The sequence below is a fragment of the Polypterus senegalus genome, chromosome 5, assembly GCF_016835505.1.
Source record: "Polypterus senegalus isolate Bchr_013 chromosome 5, ASM1683550v1, whole genome shotgun sequence".
In the NCBI taxonomy this organism is placed as follows: Eukaryota; Metazoa; Chordata; class Cladistia; order Polypteriformes; family Polypteridae; genus Polypterus; species Polypterus senegalus.
The window spans coordinates 83,660,543-83,672,917 of NC_053158.1; the positions used below are offsets into that span (position 1 = coordinate 83,660,543).

At 42.3% G+C, this 12,375-nt stretch overlaps 1 pseudogene; it reads right to left on the reverse strand.

The window, feature by feature from the left end:
- Nucleotides 1–266: 266 nt before the first annotated feature.
- On the reverse strand, nucleotides 267–2,057 carry LOC120529985 (annotated as a pseudogene).
- Nucleotides 2,058–12,375: the final 10,318 nt, after the last annotated feature.

Consider the following 12,375-nt stretch of genomic DNA (forward strand, 5'->3'; position numbering starts at 1 on the left):
TAACTACAATACAAAGAAACAATCCTAGCTGTGATACATATTAACCCATTTATGCCAAAGGTTGAAATTTTTGAGTTTGTGCATGAAATTCACATATGTTGCGAAGAATAACATAAGGAACAAGAATTTGAAGAGAAAAAAATGTATTACATTCCATTGTTGAGTTATGTGGCGTTCCAAAATTGGAACACTAGGCAAATCCACTTCTTACATTATACATAACATATAAAATTATGTTTCTTATCTCAGGAGATGGTAAATACCTGCTATTCAGTGTGATATCCAGCACAGCATTTGACATGTAAGGCAACATCACATTTTTCACATTGAAATGTGGTGTTCTTATTACATTGAGCACACCGTGTTTGCTTTCCCTGTTTGACTATCACATGATTCAGGCAATCATAACGTAAATCAATGTTGCGCTTCTGAGAAGGTCTTCCTGTTCGGCCAGGGTCTGCAGGATGACCGTGGGTCTCCAAATAATGGCATGCGATACGTTGGCGAAACTCCAGAAGATCCATTGGCTTCTTATCATATGTTTTATGCAGTTGCCATGCATTTTATAAGGCTAATTCGAAACAGATCAACAGAGGACTTAAATACCATTTCTTTCCACGGATTGATGCCCAATACTTCAAATCAATGTTTTCATCAGCTCTGTCTATGCCTCTCATGAAATGGTTATAGACTTTGATCATGTTTGGCTGTTGGACATGGATCTTCTTTTTTGGTTTCTGGGAATAACGACTGACAAGACAAATGGGATCGATACCAGCACCAGATGAGGCAACAGTGACAACACTGTTATCATGCCATCTGCATACAATATTGCCTTTGTCATTAATTTGATAATCGAATGTGCCTCTTTCTTTTTTCTTTAACACTACATCTGATTCCAATGGTGCTTTGTCAATGCGATCTTTTCTCACTTATACCTGTTCCCTGATGTCCCATTGAATCGAGCTTATCCATAAGTGCAATGCTGATGAAAAAGTTATCAAATACAAAATGGTATTGTACAGGTTGTGCCTGTACAAGTGCCTCACTAAACTGCAGGACAAGTGATTCACCGACACTATATCCCTCATGTTTATTATCAGGGATTTTACACTGATATGGCTGAAACCAGCAAATGTAGCCCAGACGAGTGGCACCACACCAAAATTTGAAGCCAAACCGAATGGGCTTTCTGCGAATAAATTGTTTGCACCCATGACAACCGAAATAAGGAACCGTGGATTCATCAAAGCTGAAATGTGTTTCATTTGGAACAAATTTCATACATCTATCATTGAGTTTGTTTATGAGAGGTCGCAACTTGGAAAACTTGTCCATTAGATCCAAATTGGCATTGTCAGCAACATAAATATGGTTTCAAAGTGATCACGTCTCATGGCAGCACAAACGAGTGCATTAGTAGAACATCTGTTCTTCGTTCCCAGAGCATGCGCATTCTAGGAACTGACACATAACCACTCAGAAAAATAATTCCGAGAAAACATTTGAATTCGGAACTAGTCAATCCCAGATTTACACCCTTACTTGCAGCGTATAAGTTGGAGTATCTGACAATGAGTTCAACAGGTTCGTCATCAAGAAAAAGTTCAAAAATTTCTGTGGGAATTCTGGTTTCATGGAAGAAATCATTTGGTGGTTCTGTAACTCTACCTGCTACAGATTATGCAATTACGTTAGCCCCTTTTCCATTTCGGAACAATTTTTGTCACTTTCTTCTTTGACGGAGGAGGTTTCTGAGCATTAGAGGTTGATGGAACTTCATCATCAGGGGAGTTATCTTCAGGTACGTATGTGGGATCACTTGTGTCGGACTCCTCATCACTGTCATCTTGATTAAGATACACAGGTGCGCGCAACAAAGAACTTGGCAGATTATTTATTGTTCCACCTTCTTCATCTCCTGAGTCATCATCAGAAACAGGCAATGTAGCATTTTCGGGTGGTTGTATCACTATAGCACTTGCTTCAATGGTGTCATCTGTCTCTAGCAGGTCAGTTATTTCATGTAAAGATAGAGCTCGAGGCATTTTCAGAGAGATCTTCAACTGTAAAGGGAAAAATATATTATTAGTCCTACTGGTAGGGGTTTTGGTGGGCACCTAGGAGGTGGGCGTGAGCTAGCTCACAAACCTCCCGCCGGTAGGTTCGCGGCACTAGCAACAGCTTCCGCACCTCGCCTTCGTGCTCAGCAACCCGATAAAGCAGATTATTTTCCAGTACAAAGTAGGGGCCGTGTGGTGTGGAGGCCATGGACGAAATGTCGTCACCGGAGACGATGGCATTCCTGGCAAACTTCAAGGAATCATCGTTCCATTGTTCACGCTTAAAGGAGGTCGGCGTGGACCGGTATTGGATGTCCAAGCCGGCGAATATGTCCGTAAACGGAGCCACGGGAGCGCTTGCCGGCTCCGGAGCTCCGCTCGGGGCATCTACGTCATCAGTAGTTGCCTAGGTGCACGGTGTGGGAACAGCTGGGAGGGGCCCTGACCCTCCATGAGCAGACCTAGCCTCGGCAGAGGAGCGGTGACAGTCCTACCGCTGTTAATATCCGACCAGTCTCGTCCCAAGATGACTGGAAAGGGGGGCTCTGGCATTACAGCCACCACCAGCTGTTTCAGTGCCCCTTCCCACGTAATGAAACACCTTGCAGACCTATAAGACCTGGTCTTCCCATGCACACATTTTACTCCCAAGCGGTGCTGGAGCCACTGTCGCGGTAGGATGTAACGGCAAGCAACAATGGTTATGTTGCTCCCGGAGTCAAACATTGCCACCACCATGTGCCCGTTTAGCAACACCACTCCTGTATTCTTGACCGCAAGGGGGTTAGACAGTGCACAGTACCTCTCTTCCTTTGCCCAGCTGCAATCCATCGACTCCTGGTTAAGCAGGCAAGATGACAGCAGATGTCCCGGCTCACCGCACTTGAAACAGCGCGGCAGCGCGAGCCTTCGTTCCTTCGGCTTAACCGGAGCCTCCGTGGCGCGGCGAGTGGGCTCGGGGACACTGGTCCGTCCCTGCCGTGACCTGCGCGCCGGACTCTCAGACCTCCCGAGTTGGGTCACCGGCAGCTGCCTCTCTAGAACTTCCAAAAGGCCGTTCATATCAGCGAACGGGTGCCTCCGGACCTGTTGAGTGAGATAATCCGGCATCGCATAAATCAGACCCTCGTACGCCACTTGCTCCACCACCTGGCGAGCCTGGTTTCTGTATCGCCGTAGCCAGCGTACCAAGCTTGCCCCAGTACTCAAAGGCCTGGGCTCGAGCCGGTAGTGCAGGGTCAAAGTGCCATTGACGCCAAGCGCGTGCCTGTTGGCCGGAGGTTACCCCGTTTCGCTGATAAATCTCAGCCTTCAGGAGTTCATATTGGGCGGCCTCCTCCTCAGGGAGGTCGTAATATGCCCGTTGCGCAGGCCCCTTTAGGTACGGGGCCAAAATGGACACCCACTCCGCCCGCGGCCACTTATGCCGGGTTGCCGTCCTCTCAAATATGGAGAGGTACGACTCTATGTCGTCCTCCCTGGAAAGTGGTTGCATGGGAGGGTGCGACGGCCGAGGAGACTCCGGTCTTACCGTTTCTGCAGCTGCCAGCCGCCAGCCACCTCTTCGTCTCTGCGATCTCCGCCTTGGTTGTGGCCTGTTCCCTGTTCTTGCAGACCTATAAGACCTGGTCTTCCCATGCACACATTTTACTCCCAAGCGGTGCTGGAGCCACTGTCGCGGTAGGACGTAACGGCGAGCTCCGCGACCAAAGTGTTGAGGACCGCGTTCAGGTCCTGTCCTTCTGTCATCGTTCGGACCCTCATCAATCCTGCCGACTACGCCACTGTAATACACAAGACAAAATACGTTGCAAGATTTGGGGTTTCAGCCCTGTATACTGTAACCAAAATTGAGACCAGTCAGCCAATTACAAACGTTAGAAAGCAAAAGACAATGAGGGGAGAAAGGAGGAACTTTTTATGGAGGCGGACCAGAGATTGATGTGAAGGATGCTGGGTATTCGTGGTGGAGTCTGGGAAATTAAGTCATCAGGGTCGTCAGAGGGGATAAACAGACCCGGAAGTGCGTGCTTCCTGTAGCCGTCATGGCATTTGTTTATATCTGTGAGGCCTCTGGCTTTCTGAAGGAGGAAGGAAAGACAAGTTAGTACCCTGTCGTTGACCCCTCGCGGTACGTTTTCCATAGCAACCCGGGTCAGTCCGCCGTTCCCCAAACACTCGTGTGTGACAATACATAATATATAATTTCACTATATAGTCCAGGATATCCTCAGGAACATGTAGAATAAAGGAATTTGCAAACTCCCACAAAATGTTTTAAGAGTACCTTTTTCCATTTAATTCAGCCTGAACTGTGTACAGATGAGTTTTACATGCTCTGTTGTCACCATTGGAGACATCATTCTCTAAGCTACATTGTTGTTAAAGGTTAAATGTTTTATGTTAACAAAAGTTTTACTTTCAGCTAAAGTTTAGACTCCTCATTACAAAGGTCATACTCTGGAATTCAGCAATATTAGGAGAATTATTTACTAAGGACAGAATGATAAAACAAAGCAACACAATTAACTAAAAGTCATGTCCTCTTAAAAATACTGGTTCTTTAATAGCATTTTACTGGGTTTTGTGGTTCCTTGTATAACCACTGCTTGATAAAGAACCATTTTGTTCTGGGAAGGGTCCTTTTGCACGTGACAATGTTTCTTTGGGCTTTGAATAATTTCCTAATATGTCAACAAAAATACAATCTTTCATGTGTATTAGGCTGCCAAGCAGGATACTAACAGATCCAGAAAACCTGTAATTAACATGAAAAGAAGTCAATTGGTATTTCACAAATCCATCATCCACCATTAATGGCAACAGAACCTTGTTACTAATCTAAAAAAAAGTTCTGGAACCTTCATGTGGACATTTATTTTGGGAATACCACCAAACACCACCAAATGTTAATTAACTCTCAAATCCATTTATGCTACCTGTCTGTCCGTTCAGAATCTGTATAGAACAGCCTGCTGTTTCTTGCCTTTACCTGTTTGGATGACTTAAGTCTCAAAGGATCCACTTCCTATAGCTAGGAGTTGTTGCACTCCTCTCAGGCTGTCAATATATCCTCTAGCCAAGAGTCTAAAATGCTTATTTACAAATTGCTGTTGTAGGTGATCAAGTGGAAGCACTAGTTATAAAATTTTATCTCATCGTTAAATTTCTGTTTTCAATATTTTCATTAATATTCCAGCTAAACTTTACTTAGCTTAAGATTCCTGACCCCAAACAAAATGTTTAAACACTCACCAATTACCCGGCGCATACATGTTTCTCAATACCTCACTGTCTCTTCTCTACAAATGTCTCAATACCCAATAAACCTGTACTCCTTAACACTAGAATTACCAGAGCCTACGAAAAAACTCGTAATTCCGTCCCACCTTAAACTGCTTCTTAAATCCCTTCACACCTCTCCCAGCGCCCTTTGTCTTCTAAATGTGCTGATAAAGAGAAGCCGGCTATTCCATCCCCCCACCAATTTAGAACGTGCACGAACTTCTCTCAGCTCATGCCTTGATTGAGTATCTGGGAGTGAAGTGGAGTTTTAGAGCGGAAATAATAGATCGTTGTTTGGAACACACGCATTTCATGTCTGTTCCGTTTCTACAGTAATCTGTGTCAACACATTGTTAAAACAGAAACTTTTTATATTCTAGTAGTAGATGACAAAATGTAGGCATAAACTATATAATGTATGAAGCCTGAAGTCCAAATAGCAAAGAAACATTTTCACAAGAATAACACAATTGCACTTTTATTCAAACATATAACTGCAGAAACAAAAAGCCGCCTTAACATGCGACATTGACACCAGTTTACTGTAACTGACTCCGTGGCTCAATAGACTCAGCCCCCGCTTGAGAATCAAGGGGTCGTGGGTTCGATCCTGCGCCCCTCCGTTTTGAGAAGTAAACTCCGTTTTGAGAAGTAAACTGCTCTTATCTTACTGTTTTACAATAAAAGCATACATTTGATTTCAGTCTGTAACAGCCGGTGCAGTTTATGATCCTTGTAAAGGTTAGCTTTTTTTTTTTTATTCACTTTTCACTCTCTCAGTCGCGTTCAGAATCAATCCATACAACCCCATCTGACACGGCTGTTTTCACTAAACCGGTTCTGACACACAAACGCTGGCGAAGCTGCCTTCTTCGTATCTCACCGTCACTTGCTTTTCGTTTATTGAGTGTTCCTGCCAGTCCCGCATGTTGCTGTATGCTTTTTCTTTTGTACTACAGGACATGCAGAGGAAAGAATGGTAAAGACCAGTAACCGGCTATATGCAATCATCAGACACTCCCCATCTGCCCGTGTCGTTCAAGCACAGGAACATATATTAGTGTAAAGTATAACAAAAGTGCACTTTTATTCAAGTGCACTTTTTCCATCGCCTTTTCCTGTAAGAAGCAGTGTACACACTTCTCTCTATGCTGTGGTTTCTATTACACACCTGAAAGAAAGAGACAATATATGTGAAAATATAATCGCACTAATGCAATATTATTTGAAACGAACAGCGTCAGATCGGGTGTGAATTTATGCAGGAACTGGAAATTCTCTGATGCGGGACCTTCCCCCAGGGAAGAAAGTACAGTGTCAGGTGCTCATTCAGTGTAATAGAAACCATAAGCACAGAGAGGTGTGTACACTGCAACAAGTACACGTGTCGTAAATGTAGGAAGGACGGTCCTTGGGTGTGTGGAACTGTTAATATTTGAATGTGATGATTTCATATAGCACGGAATGAAAATCTGCACTTCTTAGCATTGCACCATGCAAGGTGTCGTATCAATCGCCTACTGTAACTTGCTTTCTTTTTCCTTCGGTTATACAGGTAGTTTTGAATAAAAGTGCACTTGTTTTGTTTGAGAAATGAAGTGTCTGCGTGCACTTTTCGTGGCATTACACGTGTATTTTTGAGCATGCCAGTTTGAGCAGTATAAAAGTATTGAAAAGTATAACAAAACAACGGGCAGATGGGGAGTGTCTGATGATTGCATATAGCGCCGAACTTACTGCTCTTTACTATTCTCTCCTCTGCGTGCCCTCGAGTACAAAAGAAACAGAATACAGACGCGCTATAGCTCTGCGTTGTACCACGATGCATACTAACGCCCCCACCGGTTCTGACACACAGCTGCTGAAGCTGCCTTCTTCGTATCTCACCGTCACTTGATTTTCTTTTTATTCAGTTTTATTGAGTGTTCCTGCCAGTCCCGCATGTTGCTGTATGCTGGATAGAGAGAAGTGTGTACACTGCTTCTTACAGGAAAAGGCGATGGAAAAAGTGCACTTGAATAAAAGTGCACTTTTGTTATACTTTTACACTAATATATGTTCCTGTGCTTGAACGACACGGGCAGATGGGGAGTGTCTGATGATTGCATATAGCGCCGAAGTTACTGGTCTTTACCATTCTTTCCTCTGCATGTCCTGTAGTACAAAAGAAAAAGCATACAGCAACATGCGGGACTGGCAGGAACACTCAATAAACGAAAAGCAAGTGACGGTGAGATACGAAGAAGGCAGCTTCGCCAGCGTTTGTGTGTCAGAACCGGGGTTTAGTGAAAACAGCCGTGTCAGATGGGGTTGTATGGATTGATTCTGAACGCGACTGAGAGAGTGAAAAGTGAATAAAAAAAAAGCTAACCTTTACAAGGATCATAAACTGCACCGGCTGTTACAGACTGAAATCAAATGTATGCTTTTATTGTAAAACAGTAAGATAAGAGCAGTTTACTTCTCAAAACGGAGGGGCGCAGGATCAAACCCGCGACCCTTGATTCCCAAGCGGGGGCTGAGTCTATTGAGCCACGGAGTCAGTTACAGTAAACTGGTGTCAATGTCGCATGTTAAGGCGGCTTTTTGTTTCTGCAGTTATATGTTTGAATAAAAGTGCAATTGTGTTATTCTTGTGAAAATGTTTCTTTGCTATTTGGACTTCAGGCTTCATACATTATATAGTTTATGCCTACATTTTGTCATCTACTACTAGAATATAAAAAAGTTTCTGTTTTAACAATGTGTTGACACAGATTACTGTAGAAACGGAACAGACATGAAATGCGTGTGTTCCAAACAACGATCTATTATTTCCGCTCTAAAACTCCACTTCACTCCCAGATACTCAATCAAGGCATGAGCTGAGAGAAGTTCGTGCACGTTCTAAATTGGTGGGGGGATGGAATAGCCGGCTTCTCTTTATCAGCACATTTAGAAGACAAAGGGCGCTGGCGGAGAGGTGTGAAGGGATTTAAGAAGCAGTTTAAGGTGGGACGGAATTACGAGTTTTTTCGTAGGCTCTGGTAATTCTAGTGTTAATCAACTCCAAGACCAGCATTAAACTTTATGGTCTCCTTAATTTTATCTGATCTAATTAGTGGCAGAAGCTCATATCCAAGAAGATTATTGATTTTTAAGCTTTTCATCTCTTTGAAGATCTCTTATATAATAGGCAGTAATGTTATCTGTACTATTAACTATAATGTTTCTAGTGACAGCTAGACCCAATTCAACACTGGTCAAAATCTTATCGACATGCATGTTTGTACCATTAAACGCAGAAATAATTAATAATTTACCACTATTGGTGCAAATCTATCTTTGCCTTTAATTCTAAGAAGAGGGTCTCCTATTATCACTACTTTTCACAGATTGAATTCATAAATTCATAATACATATTCATTGAATTCATCAGCGGAAGCACAGAGCGGATCAGCGAGCGGAAGCACAGAAAAGAGCAGCGGCGTCTCCCACAGACACGTAGCCCTTCACAACCACCTGAGCAAGTTCATCTGAAGTAAAGCCGGCAGCTGACCAGTAGAAATAACCGGCAGTGAGAAATTAAAGTCGATCGCTTAGCGGGTGGTGGAAACTTAAAGCCGACGGTCTCTTAGTGATTCAGCTGAACACGGAAAGCGCCGAAGCACCTATAAAAACGGCGAAGATGACTTCAACACTTAACGTTAAGTTCTATCTGCTCTCTGCCCATCGAGGGCACGTTTATATGTTGTGTGTCCTGCAGCATGTACAGTTCAGGTTTTCCGGCCGACAGTGTAGACAGCTTCACCTGCCAAAAGTGTTTAGTTAATTTAGAGTTTATTGGGAAAATACGCGAATTGGAGGACCGCGTTAGGAATCTGATAGCGATTAGGCAAACCGAAAATTGGATTGACTCGGTTTGTTTAGAAAATTCAGCTACTTCTGATTCGGCTTCAGTCTCTCCAGGTCCCACTGTAGTCAGTGCGCGGCCGAAGTCAGCAGCACAAATTCAGCCACAGGGCGAGTGGGTAACAGTAAGATGGGGGTCTAAGAATCCAAAATGTAGTCCCCCGGCACCCAGGTCACCAATTCGGACCCAGAACAGATTCTCAGCTCTCCGCAGCGCGCCTGTGGAAACTGAGAATAACAAAGTGCTCATAATTGGCGATTCCATAGTGCGGAATGTTATAATTCCAAACAATGTTAAACCAGCACTTAATGTTAAGTGCCTCGCAGGGGCCAAGATTTCTGGCATAGAGGCTGCATTGGACCGTTTCGCGACGATGAAGTATCTACCTTATTGCTGCATGTCGGCACTAATGATATTTATTTACAGCAATCTGAGGTATTAAAGTGGAACTTCATCTCTCTATGCACCAAAGCTAAAAGAAAATGTCGGAATTTAATTGTATCTGGTCCCTTACCAAGATTATATAGAGGGGATGTGATTTATAGCAGATTGCATTCCCTTCACTGCTTGCTAGAAACCTGGTGTGCAAATAAAAGCATAGCGTATGTGAACTTTAAAAAAAACTGCTGAAAGCACATTACTTTAACATGGCTTTCTCCTAACCACTTTAACTTAATCCTGATGCTCTGTATGTTCAATTCATCATAATAACTATTCATAGTGGCTCTAAAATCCGTACTGACCCCAACTCTCTCTTCTGTTTCTTTTTCCGTTTCCTTTGTGGTGGCGGCCTGTGCCACTACCACCTACTCGAAGCATCATGATGCTCCAACATTGATGGACTGACAGCCAGAAGTCTACGTGACCATCATCATCAAGTCCTTCCATGAGAACCCTAAATACAAAGAGGACTGTTTCATTTATGTTAGGTAGATTGCCCAGAGTGGACTGGGCGGTCTCTTGGTCTGGAATCCCTGCAGATTTTTTTTTTTTCCCCAGCCGTCTGGGTTTTTTTTTTTTTTTTCTGTCCACCCTGGCCATCGGACCTTACTTATTCTATGTTAATTAATGTTGACTTATTTTTATTTCTTATTGTGTCTTCTATTTTACTATTCTTCATTTTGTAAAGCACTTTGAGCTACATTTTTTCTTGTATGAAAATGTGCTATATAAATAAATGTTGTTGTTGTTGTGAACAATTGGGATGATTTTTGGGAAAGGCCTGGATTTTTCAGAAGAGATGGTCTTCATCCTAACTGGAGGGGATCTTATGTATTATCCCAAAATATGGCAGCAAAACTGCCTGGTTGACTGATTAGAGCACCATCCAGGCCACAGTCATGTGATCTTAAATCACAGGCTGTTGTTTATCCCACCTGTTATTTTCCTGAAGTTGTTACCCAAAACCCTTGTCGTAGGGCATCCAGTAAATGTAGTCCTGATACAAACCTTAAATAAATTGATAACCAAAAAATAAGCTGTATAATTAGACCAAGGGATAAAACCAGACCCTCCACCAGGAGCATCTATAACAGAAATTTACTTCAAATTAAAACAAAAAATACCATGCAGTTTTAAATGCTGTTTATTTAACATTCGCTGTCTTGGCACTAAAGCTGTTTTGAAATGATATTATATTAAGTACAAAATCTGATCTGTCTTCTCACTGAAACCTGGCTTAGTAAATATGACACTGTTCCCCTAGCTGAGGCGTCACCAGATAGATCATTCCTTCATAAGTCTAGAGATTCTGGTCGAGAAGGAGGCCTTGGAATAATTCATTTTAACAAAATGCAAATCACGTCTAAAAAAATAGTCAACTTTACATCCTTTGAGGCATTCATTTTAAATATTAAAACAGATTCCAACAAAATTATAGTGCTAGTCTAGAGACCACCAGGGCCATATTCATGTTCATGACTGGATTTAGCAACCTTTTATCTGATCTGGCTATAAATTATAATCACGTAGTACTGATGGGGGATTTCAATGTGCACATTAATGACACTTATAGCAAATGTTTTACTTATTTGTTAAATTCAGTAGGATTTTGTCAGATTGTCAAAGGTCCAACTCATAATCATAACCACACATTAGATTTAATTATAACTTACAAAGTTGAAGTTCAAAATTTAAATATTACTCCATTAAATGAAGTTACAGTAATCCCTCGCTATATCGCGCTTTGACTTTCGTGGTTTCGCTCTATCGCGGATTTTATATGAAAGCATAACTAAATATATAACGCGGATTTTTCGCGGGTTCTGCGGACAATGTGTCTTTTTACTTCCTGTACATGCTTCCTCAGTTGGTTTGCCCAGTTGATTTCATACAAGGGACGCTATTGGCGGATGACTGAGAAGCTAACCAATCAGAGCACGCAGTTAAGTTCCTGCTTGCTGAATGCAGTGTTAACCAGGAAGTCTCGTCTCGCTCATTCAGCATCAACGTGTTTCACTGTGTAAAGAGTTAACTTTTGTGCTCTTTTGTGTTTATCTTTGTGCATAGTCAAGCCCTTCATTATGGCTCCAAAACGATCTGCTATTGCTTCAGGGGCCGTGCCCAAGCGCAAACAGAAGATGTTAACGATTGCTGAAAAGGTAAACGTTTTGGATTTGTTGAAGGCTATGATTCTTTTTATTTAAAAAGTAGGAAAGGAATATAAGATCTACGGCCGCAGTGTCCTTTTAACCAGGGTGCAAAACAAGTTGTAAGTGGATGTAATAAGGCAGTAGTCTGGATGGAATCTGCTTTAGGGATTTGGATTGAAGACTGCCAGAAGAACAACAACGGCAGTGCTACACAATCGCCTGAAGTGGCTACTTTTTAGGAACTGTAACGCTCTCCTTTGTTGTGCAGTAAGATAAAACTCATTGTTATCGGACAAGTCATCGTGTCATTGTTGGTGAGTAACCATAATTAATTTTCTACTTACAGTACTTAGTACATGTACGTACGTTTAGTGTCACTGTACACACATTTACTGTATACTATTTTTGTTGCATTGTACGTATTTATTGCTGGTGGCATGTCTATCGTAATAGATGTAACATGTGGAGACACTCAATATCTTTAAAATAATATTTAGGTTTTACTGTATATAAACAGTGTGTTTATATACATAATTTCAATGAA